The sequence below is a fragment of the Sus scrofa genome, chromosome 15 (genome assembly GCF_054392235.1).
Source record: "Sus scrofa isolate SSC_HxYL_T2T_F1_AM1 chromosome 15, Sscrofa_HxYL_maternal_Yorkshire_Landrace_v2.0, whole genome shotgun sequence".
Taxonomy (NCBI): domain Eukaryota; kingdom Metazoa; phylum Chordata; class Mammalia; order Artiodactyla; family Suidae; genus Sus; species Sus scrofa.
In genome coordinates this window covers 42,049,595-42,063,352 of record NC_139397.1, presented here as the reverse complement: position 1 = coordinate 42,063,352, position 13,758 = coordinate 42,049,595, and positions in this window count along the sequence as shown.

Below are 13,758 nucleotides of genomic sequence, written 5' to 3'. Positions count from 1 at the left end.
TCAGGTAGCTGCTGTTTCCAGGATGAGAAACTGCCAAGTAAGGCTAGAATTGCCACTGCTATTTCATCCTTCTGGTAGATTTGGAGGCTGCTGAGGGCAAAAAAAAATGTCCTGTGTCATCGTCAACTCATATTCATTAGGAGATCCAGGATCGTTGATGCTGTTTGAGCCTTTATAAAATGACAATTAACTGAACATCCAGAGTGAGCTCTTTTCCTCCCCCTCAGAACTGGTAATTCAATTAGAGTAACATGTTTAATAATAATGTGGTATTTTAGCCTGAGATTACTTTGCCATCATTAGTTAATGCACTATTTCAAGGACATGCATCTTTATGCCTCACATTTCTTCGTTCTCACTGTCCTTGGCACTTTCAAGAAAATGACTTGCAGAGCTGCCCTTTTTGGTATAAACAGCACGACTCAAACCATGTAGTCAGAATAACTTCTTTCTGTCAATATTTCTCACAGATTTCACCATCGTTAAATACACAGCTTCGGTTGGCATTTCTTTGGAAACCTGTTTTCTGTAGCTTACTTTTAATTGAAGATTAAAAGTCAATGGGTAGATTAAGTTTAATTCAACTCCGATGTGATTAGTTACTTGCTCAATCAGCTCTGTTGGCTGAATTTCTGTGTCCCAGGCTAGGTACACATTAACCAGATCTCCTTTATTTTTAGTTCCTGTCTTATGTTCTAAGATACTGTAATGCAGAGTCCAAGCAAAAGAAGTCTGATAGGAAAGATAAAATTCTTTATCTGCTTACAAGGAAGTGCCTGGTGCACAGATCCCTTGGGAGCTTTAAGTTCACACTAAGATAGAGGTGATGTAGTGATTATGGGAGCTAAGAATATTATTCAAAAGACTTTTTAAAAAATGTTTTGGTAAAAACATAAGGATAATAAAAGTCTTCTTGTGAATTGAGTGATGAACTTATTCTTTTTATATAAAAATGAAATGTTGTTATTAATTTATTGACATTAGGAATATCTCTAGGATGTCCCTGGGGGTCTGGCAGTTAAGGATCTGGCCTTGTCACCGCTGTGGTTCAGGTCACTGCTATGGCACTGTTTGCATCCCTGGCCTTGGAACTTCCACACACCATGGATGTGGCCAAAAAAAATTAAAAAGAATATCTCTATCAGGACATGAGTTTCTCATGTCTGATATTCATCAAACGTGCATTTTACCCAACACCGTGCTGGATGCCTCAGTGGTAACAACTCCCCAAACCTGCTGAGCATTAAAATTCACAATTATCACAACCTTTGCAATCATCCATACCTCAGTAAAACTTTTACTTTTTGGGGGGAGGGGTTTTCTGTCTAGGGCCTTACCTGCAGCATATGGAAATTCCCAGGCTAGGGGTCGAATCAGAGCTACAGCTGATGACCTACACCACAGCCACAGCAATTTAGGATCTGAGCCGCCTCTGTGACCTAGATGACAGTTCATGGCAATGCCGGATCCTTAACCCAGTGAGTGAGGCCAAGGATCAAACCCACTTCCTCAGAGAGACAATGTCAGGTTCTTAACTCATTGAGCCACAATGAGAACTCCTCAATAAAACTTTTAAAAATGAAAAAAAAAAAAATTGCATGTGCGTTTAGGTTTTTGTTTGTTTGAGAAGCAGATATCCCAGCTCTTTCCAGCCCTAATAGAGCTGACGCTGAGATGGAGGATGCTGAGATAGGATCTGTCACTATAATAATCTTAGGTGATTCAGCTGCAACCTATTTGGTCCTTGGGAACTCTTCCTGTAGGGAACAAAGGAAACAGGGCTGCATGGCATCATCCATGTTCTGGGAATAAAAGGCAACTTATTGATCATTTGACCCACTGGGTACCAGGATCTCTGGTAGAGGTGAGCAAATAATGACTTGTGGGCCAACCCTGAGCCTGTTCTTTTTTGTGTCCTAAGAATTAAGTTTTTGTTTGTTTTATTCTATTTTTCTTTTTCTTTTTCATTTTTTTTTTTTTTTTGTCTTTTTGCTATTTCTTGGGCCGCTCCCGCAGCATATGGAGGTTCCCAGGCTAGGGGTTGAATTGGAGCTGTAGCCACCGGCCTACGCCAGAGCACAGCAACGCGGGATCTGAGCCGCGTCTGCAACCTACACCACAGCTCACGGCAACACCAGATCGTTAACCCACTGAGCAAGGGCAGGGACCAAACCCGAAACCTCATGGTTCCTAGTCGGATTCGTTAACCACTGCGCCACAATGGGAACTCCTATTTTTCTTTTTCTTTTTAAGGCCACATCTGTGGCATATGAAAGTTCCCAGACTAGGGGTGGAACTGGAGCTGTAGCTGCCAGCCTGCTAGCCACAGCAACACCTGATCTGCACTGTATCCATGACCTTCACTACATCTTGTGCAAACACCGGCTCCTTAACCCACTGAGCAAGGCCAGGGATCAAACCCACATCTTCGCAAAGACTACATTGTGTCTTTAACCTGCTGAGCCATGACGGGAACTCCTTTTTTTTTTTTTTAACAAAGTTGAACAAAATACAAAGAAGAATGGTATTTAATGATATGTAAAGTATATGTGAAATTCAAATGTATCTGTAGATCAAATTTTATTGTAACACAGACACATTCATTTGTTTACATATTAATGGTTGTTTTCAAACACAAATACTATAATGACTAAGTCTTTGTGACAGAGACCATACTTGAGCTATAGCCTAAAATAATATCTGTTCCTTTATAGAAAAATTTGACCAACCCTTTGTTTATCCCTTATTCTGATGGAAAAGTTGAAAGTGTGTGCTTTACTAAAATTTAGTGAGAAATAGGAAGCACAAACATATCCAAAATTCAGTGTGGAACAAGTGATCTCTCAGAAAAGGACACTTGGGTATTTTATCCAGAAGTCCACTGAGAGGAAGAAATGCTCTAGGACATTCTCAAAGTGCATTCTCAAAGTGCAGTCTCTGGAGCAAAGGCAGCAATAGCATTGCTCAGGGAATGTGCCAGAAATGCAGATTCTCAGGCCCCAACCCAGACCTGTGAATCAAACCTTCTGGGATTGAGGTCCAGCAACCTATGTTTTGAGAAGCCTTCCAGAGGTTTCATATGCACACTTCCAGTGTGTGAGCACCCTGTTTGGGTATCATTATGCCAAGAAACATTTAGAAACAAATCAGAAAATATTTATACCAGGTAGACAAAATCCTGTGCAACCAACTTTGAAAGTCCATTGCACTAGTCACTGGAAACACACACACGTGCGTGCACACACACACACACACACACACACACACACACAAGAATCTGTTCTGCTTGGTGGGACCCAAATTTAAGTCCCTTGGCTGAGATTTCAGGATAACAATGGCCCAAAATTTTATGTTGACATGAGGCTCCTGGTAGGGATCAAACACTGTGTGAAAATTGAACATATTTCTGACAATTGACAAAAATAGCCAGCTTATAGGAGGTGAATTATGTTTATTCTATATGCAGAAGACAAGCTATCATGATCTAAAGTCTCCCCTGCAACTATTCTCTTATGTATGTCACACTCTCAAGAAACCTCAGTGCAGAGAATTCCCAATTTAGGATGCTATCTACTTAGGATTTTCTGACTTGCCCATGGTGCAAAATCAATATGCATTCAGTAGAAACTGTCCTTCGTATTTTGAATTTTGATTTTTTTTTTCCTGGGCTGGTGATGTAGTATGGTAGTCCATACTCTCTTATGAGGCTGGACAGTGAGCCCCAGCTCCCAGCTGGCTATGAGATCATGAAGGTAAATAACCAATGCCTTTAGAACCATTCTGTCCCCATACAACCATCATATTTTCACATGCAGTACAGTATTTAATCAGTCACAAGAGTTATTCTACACCTTATTATAAAATAGGCTTTTGTTAAATGATTTTGCCAAATTGTGGGCTGATGTGTGTTTTGAACACATGTAAGGTAGGCTAGGCTAAGCCACCTACCTATGGCCAGGTAGGTTAGGTATATTAAATGCATTTTTCATTTACAGTATTTTAAATTTATGATGGATTAGGGGGATGTAATCCCATTGTAAGTCAAGGAAGATCTGGAATTCACCATGAAGCTTTTCAATATAAAGTATGTTCTTAACAACTCATCCTACCTCCCTTTCAGAAAAGTAGTCCTGAAAAAGACTTAAAAGTAAAAAAAAAAAAATCTTGTAAGATAAGATCATAATACTGATGGAGTTCCCTTGTGGCTCAGCACGATAAGGATCTGGTATTGTCACTGCTGTGACTCTGGTTACAGCTGTGGAGTAGGTTCAGTCTCTGGCCCAGGAACTTCAGTATGCTTCAGGTGCAATCAAAAAAAGTAAAAGATCATAACACCGAGAATCCCTCAGATGCCCTAGAAACATTCCCAGAAGGCAACAGACCTGACTTTTCCTTTAAGATCTTGACTATGTTATGTTTCATTTCTTATTAAAAGACCAAAAACAAACAGAAAGTTGCAAATATGTTTTTTAGTACCAACAGTCATCCTAGTAAAAATAATGGGAATTTATCTCCCATTTATTGGGTACTCTCTGTGTTCCATGCACTGTTACAGAAATTCCCCTCAAAGTATCACATTTTATCTTATCAGAAAGCCAGTGAGATAGACATTAACATCTACTGCTGAGAGGTAAGAAATCGGAATTGGTTTTGAGCTCCTTGGTGAAAGGGGATTGGAGGAGATATTTGAGAGAAGTATGAAAAGCTCTAGGTGTGAAGAAATTCTGGGAACAATAGACAAAATGTGCCCAGGTTCTCCCAACATGCTACCACTGCAGTAGAGCACACATCTTGACTTTGTCCTCAGCCTGATCACCATCTCCTTCTCTAACCAAGGATCAGCAGCTTTAAGGGGATCTAGCAGCTTGTTCTTGGCACACTGATGTGCTTCTCTCTCAGTGGCGTTGCCAGAATCCATGGTGACAAGCAGAGGTTAGAGCAGGAGTTGCAAAGCAGGGCAAAGTCAGCATGCTGAGAGGCTGCTTCTAGGATCCCTGTGGCTAACCATGTGGAGTCCCCATGAATCCTCAGCACACTCCTGCTCAGTGGATGTCTCTGGTGCTGATGGAACATCCCAAATTTCCCAGGAGCCTAGGCATGGCTGTCCCCTGCTGCTCAGGGAGTTGTCTGGCCCTGGTGGATTTGTGCAGACTGCTGTGCCCTTCAGTATTATATTGCTCTTAATGAAAACAGGAGATGGTCCTGCTATGTCCTTTTTTTGGATTAAAATTTAGTAGTCTAAAGTATACAACGATTGACATTTATGATAGAATTTATTCTGCAGTTGCAAGAACCAAAAGCCTCAAAATCCTTTGTGGGAGTTGAAAGAAAATTTCCAGCCCTGACCCCTTGGTCAGCTCAGCGGGTGATAAAAGTATGAGAGTAGAACAGTAAGAAGAGTAGACCGGCTGTAAAAATAGTACTTTCTACAGCTGATTTGTTCCATCTCCATGAGAAGTTTGCACCTGGGAGGAGATGATGATGGGTCGCTAGGGAAACCCAGCTGACATGTCTCTCCTACGTAACCATAGTTTGAATGAGATCATCAGTCTCTCCTCCAGGAAGAGTTTCTAGCTCTCACACTCTCCTGTTCTCTCTTTGGCTCCCTCTCACACATATACATACACTCAGAGGTAAACACATACACACTAACCTTCAAATCTACAAAGAGAATGTGTTCCTGATATCTCACTGCTAGGAGACCGCTTTGGACTGTACATGCATTACTAATGAAAATCCTACTCTGTGCCCTGTACATAAAACATCACATTGAATCAACAACCTGGTGCAGTAAATACTTGTATCACAGCTTTTTAGAGGAAGAAACCAAGTTGACAAAATCAGCAGTTTACCAAAAGTCATACCTATATTTGACTTTGCGATTTTCATTTTTTTATTTCATTTTTTAAATTAGAGTATAGTTAATTTACAATGTTGCGTCAGTTTCTGCTGTACAGCAAGACCAACAGCTTCTATCACTTACCTTCTCAAGATTAAAAGTCTCCTGGCTCTAGATGTACCTCTGAAAATTGCTACTGAAGTGAACTCTGCCCTCATGTGAAATATCCCCTTCTCTGAAGGCATTCGAGTGGTCTTGATTTTTCCAGATGATTCTCAACCTGGTCCTGTCGCTCGAAATTCTAAAATAAATTCTTCCTTTGAGCAAATCTCAGATCCCAATTAGCATAAACAAGCCAACAATTTTAAGACTTTATTGTCATTGGGCTTTTAACCATATTATTGATTCTGATGTTTCAAACAAAGAAGGCACACTTTGGAATACACACCGTCTGAACTCTGTTATGTCTGGAGTTTTTCTCCCACTCCAGGTCCTTTGTAATTATGGAATATGAGATCATCCTGTCTGAGCCTCATCATTTCTGCCCCAGGACACCTTTTAGAAAAAGCTATTTCATCAAAGAAACAATTGTCAGACTGAGTATTTAAATAAATACAATAAAATTCTGTTGACCTGTGTCCTAAGGAAAAGATGGAAGAAGAATAGCCTTGGACAGGGTTGCGCCTTGCCTGGCAGGTTACCAATCTTGGAAGGCGGTCTATCTCATGATTTTAACTTCAAAGCGAAGCTACTATTTTTCGTTACTGTGCATTAATCTCTTAAGTTAATTTTAATGTCCTCAGGATGTAAATCTTTTAAAACTTGGAGATGAACTAATATAAAATATGCATCAATTCTGAAAAGAACTGGACACTTTCAGCTCTGTCCCACAAAGTTTACAAATGAACGATAATCACCATGAAGAATTTAGATGCCAGCCTGAGTTATGACTCCTGAAACAAAATGACCTCATGCATATTTAGATCCTGAACACTCCTCACTATTTTTTTTGTAGGGACATTTATTATTGGTTACAATAGTTTTCAGCTAACAAGTCAGCCCTGAATTGTGATTTACCAGACTCCTTGCTGTCAGTTAAAATGTTAATCTTGCTGAAGTTTTTCAGTGTGCGAGAGGTTTTAAATAGACAAGCCCTTTATTTAAATTGTATTATATACACAGACTCATTGCTGTTTTTGCAAGAATGGATCAGAAATAACATTATTTTATTCCAGTAGAATAAAAAATATGTAGTGCTTATGTAATTTTATGGAATATGTATAAATCAGCTTATTTTCAAAATTTAGGGCCAGAAACATCTCCAGGAGGGAAACACCTGAATCATCTTAAACTTTGCTTTAAATGGATATTTTACCTCTATTATCATAATTATTTATTCAAATATCTCTATGGATTAAGTATTATTGTGTCCATTTTATTTTTTTTTGTCTTTTGTCTTTTTAGAGCCACACCCCCAGCACATGGAGGTTCCCAGGCCTGGGTCAAATCATAGCTGTAGCTGCCAGCCTACGCCACAGCCACAGCAACGTGGGATCCGAGACACATCTGCAACCTACACCACACCTCACAACGCCAGATCCTTAAACCACTGAGCAACGCCAGGGATCAAACCCCCATCCTCATGGATACTAGTTGGGTTCGTTAACCACTGAGCCACGATGGGAACTCCAATTTTGCCCATTTTAAAAAGAGTAAACTTTTCATTTTTTAAACTTTTATTGAAATATAGTTGATTTACAGTGTTTTGATAATTTCTGCTGTGCAACAGTAATTTCAGTTTTACACACTGAATCCATTATTTTTTTTACATTCTTTTCAAATTCTTTTTTCATATATTTTTTCACAGAATATTGGGTAGAGTTCCCTGTGCTATACAGCAGGTCCCTGTTGACCAGTCATTCCATATACCTCAGTGTACATATGCCAAACTCCCAGTCCATCCCTCACCTATTGCCTCCTGTCCCCTGTGGTAACCATAAGTTTCTTTTAAAAGTCTGTGAGTCTATTTCTGTTCTGCATATAAGTTCATTTATATGCTTTTTTTTTAAGATTCCACATATAAGTGATATCATATGATATTAATCTTTTTCTAACTTCACTTAGTATGGTCACCTCCAGGTCCAGTCAAGTTGCTGCAAGTGGCATTATTTCATTCCTTCTTATGGCTGAGTAGTATTCCATGATATATATATATATATATGTGCAACAGCTTATTTATCCATTTCTCTGTTGTTGGACATTTAGATTCCTTCCATGTCTTCGTTATTGTAAATAGTGTTGAAATGAACATTGGGGTGCATGGATTTTTTGAATTATGTTTTTTTCTCTGCTTAGATGCCCAGGAGTGGAATTGCCAGATCATATGGTAGTTCTACTTTTACTTTTTTCGAGAAGACTCCATAATGTTATCTATACTGGTTTTATCAATTTCCATCCCCACCAACAGTGCAAGAAGGTTCAATTTTCTCCATGCCCTCTCCAGCATTTATTGTTTGTAGACTTTTTCATAATGGCTATTCTGGCTGGTGTAAGGTAGTACCTCATAATAGTTTTGATTTACTTTTCTCTAGTAATTAGTGATGTTGAGCATTTTTTCATGTGTTTTGGTCATCTCTATGTCTTCTTTGGAGAAATGTCTATGTAAATACACCCACTTTTTGACGGGGTTGTTTAGTTGTTTTGTTTTGTTTTGTTTGTCTTTTTGTCTTTTCTAGGGCCACTCCCGCGGCATATGGAGGTTCCCAGGCTAGGGGTCTAATTGGAGCTATAGCCACCGGCCTACACCAGAGCCACAGCAACGTGGTATCTGCAGCCTACACCACAGCTCACGGCAATGCCAGATCCTTAACCCACTGAGCAAGGCCAGGGATCGTAACTGCAACCTCATGGTTCCTAGTCAGATTTGTTAACCACTGTGCCATGATGGGAACTCCTGTTTTTTTTGTTTGTTTGTTTGTTTTTGTTTTTTATATTGAGCTGTATAAGTTTTTTGTATATTTTTGAGATTAATCCCTTGTCAGTCACTGCATTTGAAAATATTTTATCCCATTTTGTGTGTTGCCTTTACATTTTGTCGATGGTTTCCTTTACTGTCTAAAAATTTTTAAGTTTAATTAGGTCCCATTTGTTTATTTTTATTTTCATTTTCGTTACTCTAAGAGGTAGATCTGAGAAGATATTGTTGTGGTTTATGTCAGATATACTGCCTATGTTTTCAGCTAAGAGTTTTATAGTATCCAGTCTTATATTAAATCTTTAACTGTTTTGAGTTTATTTTTGTGGATGGTGTTAGAGTTTTCTAATTTCATTCTTTCATAGAATGTAGCTGTCCAGTTTCCCCAGCATCACTTATTGAAGAGGCTTTCTTTTCTCCATTGCATATTCTTTCCACTTTTGTCATAGATTAGTTGACGATGGGTGCGTGGGTTTACTCCTAGGCTTTCTATCCTGTTGCATTGATCTGTATTTCTATTTTTGTGCCAGTACTATACTGTTTTGATGACTATAGCTTTGTGGTGTAGTCTGAATTCTGGAAACCTGGTTCCTTCAGCTCCATTTTGCTTTCTCAAAATTGCTTTGGCTATCAGAGTCTTTTCTGTTTCCACATAAATAGTTCTTGTTCTGTGAAAAATGAATTGATAATTTGATAGGGATTGCATTGAATGTGTAAATTGCCTTGGGTAGTATAGTCATTTTGACAATATTGATTTTTCCTGTCCAATAGCATTGTATGTTTTCCATCTGCTTGTGTTGTCTTTGATTTCTTTCTTTAGCATCTTATAGTTTTCAGAGTACAGGTCTTTTTGCTCTTTAGGGAGGTCTTTTCCTAGGTATTTTATTCTTTTTGATGTATTGGTAAATGGGATTGTTTTTCTAATTTCTCTTTCTGATCTTTCATTGTGTGTATGTATGTGAGTGTGTGTGTGTATATATATATATATATATATATATATATATATATATATATGCAATAGATTTCTGTGTATATATTTTGTATCCTGCAACTTTACATAAATTCAGTAATTAACTCACTTTTCTAGCAACATCTTTAGGATTTTCAGGATATATTATCATGTCATATGCAAATAGTGATAGTTTTACATCTTCCTTTCCAATTTGAATTCCTTTTATTTCTTTTTCTTCTCTTATTGCCATGCCTAGGACTTCCAAAACTATGTTGAATAACAGTGGTGAAAGTGGACATCCTTGTCCTGTTCCTGATCTTAGTGGGAATTCTTTCAGCTTTTCATTTTTGAAAATTATGTCAGCTGTGGGTCTGTCATATATGGCCTTTATTATGTTGAGGTATGTTCCCTTTATGCCCAGTTTCTGGAGAGTTTTTATCAGAAATGGGAAATGAATTTTGTCAAAAGCTTTTCCTGCATTTATTGAGATGACCATATGGTTTTTATTCTCCAGTTTGTTAATGTGGTATATATCACACTGATTGAGTTGCAGATATTGAAAAATCCTTGCATCATTGGGATAAATCCCACTTGGTCATGGTATATGATCCTTTTAATGTATTGTTGGATTCAATTTGCAAGTATTTTGTTGAGGATCTTTGTATCTATATTTACCAATGATATTGGTCTGTAATTTTTATTTTTGTGGTGTCTTTGTCTTGTTTTGGTATCAGGGGTTAGTGTTCTCATAGAATGTATTTGGGAGTTTTCCTTCCTCTGCAATTTTTTGAATGGTTTTAGAAGAATAAGTGTTAACTCCTCTAAATGTTTAATAGAATTTTCCTGTGAAACCATCAGGTCCCAGACTTTTGTTTGTTGGAAAATTTTTAATCACCGTTTCAATTTCATTACTTGTGATTGGTTCATATATCTTCTCTTTCTTCCTGGTTCATCTTATAAGATTGTACCTTCACACACACACACACAAAAAAAAAAAAAAAAAAAAAAATGGAGTTCCCGTCGTGGCGCAGTGGTTAACGAATCTGATTGGGAACCATGAGGTTGTGAGTTCGATCCCTGCCCTTGCTCAGTGGGTTGATGATCCAGCATTGCCGTGAGCTGTGGTGTAGGTTGCAGACACGGCTTGGATCTTGCATTGCTGTGGCTCTGGCGTAGGCTGGCAGCTACAGTTCCGATTAGACCCTAGCCTGGGAACCTCCATATGCCATGGGAGCGGCCCAAGAAATAGCAAAAAGACAAAAAAAAATAAAAAAGATTGTACCTTTATAAGAATTTGTCCATTTTTCTTCTAGATTGCCCATTGTACTGGCATATAATTCAGTAGTTTCTTATGATCTTGTGTATTTCTGTGATATCCGTCATAACTTCTTCTTCATTTATAATTTTATTGATTTGAGTTCTCTTCCTTTTTTACTTAATGAGTCTGTCTAAAAATTTATTAATTTCATTGATCTTTTCAAATAACCAGCTTTTTTTCTTTTCTACAGTTTTCTTCCTTTCTATTTCATTTATTTCTGCTTTGATCTTTTTGATTTCTTTCCTTCTACTCATTTTTTGCTTTGTTTGTTCTTTCTCTGGTTTCTTTAGGTGTAAGTGTAAGTTGTTTATTTGAGATTTTTCTGGTTTTCCAAGGTAGGCTTATACTGCTATCATCTTCCTTCTTAGAACTTCTTTTGCTGTACCCCACAGGTTTTGGATCATCGTGTCTTCATTGTTATTTTTCTTTATATTTTTTTTTAATTTCTTTTTTGATTTCTTCAGTGATCCACTGGTTGTCTAGTAGCATACTGTTTAGTCTCCACAAGTCAGTGTTTTTGCATTTTTTTTCCTTTTCATTGATTTCTAGTCTTATCATCTGGTGATCAGAAAGGACTCTTGAGGAAGTTCCCTTTGTGATTCAGCAGTAATGAGCCTGACTAGTAGCCATGGGAATACAGGTTCAATCCTTAAACTCACTCAGTGGGTTAAAGGACCTGGAGTTGCTATGAATTGTGGTGTAGTTTGCAGGAGCAGCTTGTATATGGCATGCTGTGTCTGTGGCATAGGCCTGCATTCAGTCCCTAGCCAAGGAACTTCCATATGCCATAAATGTGGCCCTAAATTTTTTTTAAATAAAAGGAAAAATAAATAAAGAAAATATGATTGATATGATTTCAATTTTATTAAATTTACTGAGGCTTGATTTGTGGCCCAGAATTTGATATATCCCAGAGAATGTTCCATGTATGCTTGAGAGGGATGTGTATTCTGCTGCTTTTGGATGGAATATTCTATACATAAATATCTGTCAAATCCATCATGTCTAATGCATAATTTAAGTCCTGAGTGTGCTTGTCAATTTCCTGTCTGGATGCTCTGTCCATTATTGCAAGTGGTGTGTTAAGTTCTATCACTATTATTTTGCTATTGTTGATTTCTCTTTTTAATGCTGTTAGCCCTTGCCTTATATAGAATGCCCTGAGCAGTTACCTAATATAATGAGGTGCTACTCTACTGGTTGTATATATTTATAATTTTTATATCTTCTCGAATTGATCATTATATAATGATTTTCTTTGTCTAACTGTCATTATTTTAAAGTCCATTTTGTCTGATGTGAGTATTGCTACTCCAAATTTCTTTTGATATCCATTTGCATGGAATATCTTCTTCCCTCTTTCTACTTTCAGTTTGACTGCATCCCTAGAACTGAAATAGATCTCTTGTAGACAGCATATATATGGGTCTTGTTTTTGTGTCCATTCAGCCATTTTTTTTTTGTTTTGGTTAGAGCATTTAATCCATTTATATTTAAGGTAATTATTGATATGTGTGTTCTCATTGCCATTTTGTTAATTGCTTTGGATTTGGTTTTGTTGGTCTTTTTTCTTCCCTTCTCTTATTCTCTTATCTTTTGGTTTGATGACTATTTTTGCTGTTGTGTTTGGATTACTTTTTCTTATTTATGTATGTATCTATTGTATATTTTTGCTATATGATTTCCATGAGGTCTTTATATATATGTGTTTTGTTTTGTTTTATCATTTTATGGCACCAGAAACATAGAGAAATTCCCAGGCTAGGGGTCAAATTGGAGCTGCAGCTGCTGGCATAGCCACCACAAAGCCAGATCCAAACCATGCGTGCAACCTACATCACAGCTCATGGCAATACCAGATCCTTAACCCACTGAGCAAGTCCAGGGATCAAAGCCATGACAGGTACTATGATATATATATGTGTATATATATGTATATGTCAATTGCAAATGCATCTCCAGTGTCCTGCATTTGTACCCTCTGCTTCTCACAATTGCTGGTTTTGATGTCCTATTTTTGTACCAATTATTACTGAAGATTACTCTGTGTTTGCTTTTTCTAGTGAGCCTTCTCCTTTCTAGTTTTCTTATTTCTAGTTGTGGTCTTTTCTACCTAGAGAAGTTGCTTTAGTATTTGTTATAAAGCAGGTTTAGTGGTAATGAATTCTCTTAGCTTTTGCTTGTCTGTAAAGCTTTTGATTCCTGCTTCAAATCTGAATGAGAGCCTTGCTGGGTAGAGTATTCATGGTTGGAGGTCTTTTTCCTTTTATCATTTTAAGTTTATCATGCCACTCCCTTCTAGCCTGCTGAGTTTCTGCTGAAAAATCATCTGTTAAGTTTAATGTGGTTCCTTTGAATGTTATTTGTTGCTTTTCTCTAGCTACTTTCAATATTTTTTCTTTGTCTTTAATTTTGGTCAATTTGATTAATATATGTTTTGGGGTGTTCCTCCTCGGGTTTATTCTATAAGGTATTTGTTGTGCTTCCTGGATTTGAGTGAGTGATTCCTTTCCCATGTTAGGGAACTTTTCTGATATTATCTCTTCAAATATTTTCTTTGGCCCTTTCTCTCTCTCTTCTCCTTGTTTCACCCCTGTAATGTGAATATTGGTGCATTTAAAGTTGTCCTAAGAGTTCTCTTGGACTCTCCTCATTTCTTCTCCTTCTTTTTTATT